We start from the raw sequence: 1,157 nt of genomic DNA, 5'->3' as shown, positions 1-1,157 counted from the left end.
TAAATACCACACAGCAGGGTTCTTCTGCAGTGGAAACTTTCAAGCCAGACGCACTAAGCCAGTGCCGGGACTCCGGGTGACCCCGGACTGCGGCAAAGAGGTGTGGGAGTGGACAGAAGGGAGGGTCACTTGGCTCCTCTCTTCTCCTTCGGGGGGCCCTGCGCGAGCACCTTCTACCCCGGGGGCAGGGGAAGGTCGCTCCAGGGACGGGCACCTCCAGCATCCGCGAAATCTGCAAATTCATTGCTACCTTCGTCTTTGGGGCAAAACCCTCTGGTCCCAGTAGGACCTGCCCTAGGGCTTCGCCGCCTTAGGTTGACTTTTCCCACAGAAAAAGCCTTTTATTTGCTTCCCTACTGCAGGGCTCTGGTCTTTGGACTTTGCATCTCTCTGGCACGCCGTCAGGAGCTGCGCTCAAGTCTTAGCAACTTTCACCATCTTGACCTGAGAGTCTAAGACAATGTGAACAAAGAGGAGCAGGGGGAGAGAGACCCGGCCTTAGGGCGGGCTGCGGGGACAGTGCTTGTGTTGGGGACACCGCGCTCGCGGTCCGGGACGCTTGTGGGTGGCAGGGCGCGGACAGCGCCACCGGTGGGCCCTGCCCCTGGTGGCCCCGGGCAGTGCGTTTCTTTGTCCCTGCCTGGAGCTGGGCTCGAAGGCCGTTGGCCGCGAGCAAAAGCCCTGGCCCGGAACCAGAGCTCGGCTTCCTAAAGCACTGGCGGCGGCGAGCGAGCACTGAGCAGCGAGCAGCGCGGGTGCCGGGCCGGCGGCTCCCGCCCTGCTCTATGGCTATGCAGAGAGCTTCGGGCCAAGGAGAGAGACCGTGGAACTCGTGCCTTTCGCTTCTCCCACGCAAAGTAGAGCTCAGGCTGGCAAAGACCTTCTTGAGTAGCTTGGCTTGGGAGCGAGAGGGAACTCAGTGGAACCTTCTCCCCGAAGACGCACATTCAGATCTGGGGCGTGAGTCGAACTCAAGGACAGATGAGCCCTGGGTGCCCTCTGCACCTAGCCGCGGGAGCCTGGGAGGCAATGGCAGGACCTAAAACACCCGAAGATGCAAGTCAGAATGACCCTAAAAACCCAAGTGTGGGGGCACCAGTGTGTGTGTGTGTGTGTGTGTGTTTGTGTGTGTGTGTGTGTGTGTGTGTGTGTGTGTG

This window comes from Microtus ochrogaster, chromosome 17 (assembly GCF_000317375.1).
Source record: "Microtus ochrogaster isolate Prairie Vole_2 chromosome 17, MicOch1.0, whole genome shotgun sequence".
Taxonomy (NCBI): domain Eukaryota; kingdom Metazoa; phylum Chordata; class Mammalia; order Rodentia; family Cricetidae; genus Microtus; species Microtus ochrogaster.
This window is presented reverse-complemented; position numbering follows the sequence as displayed.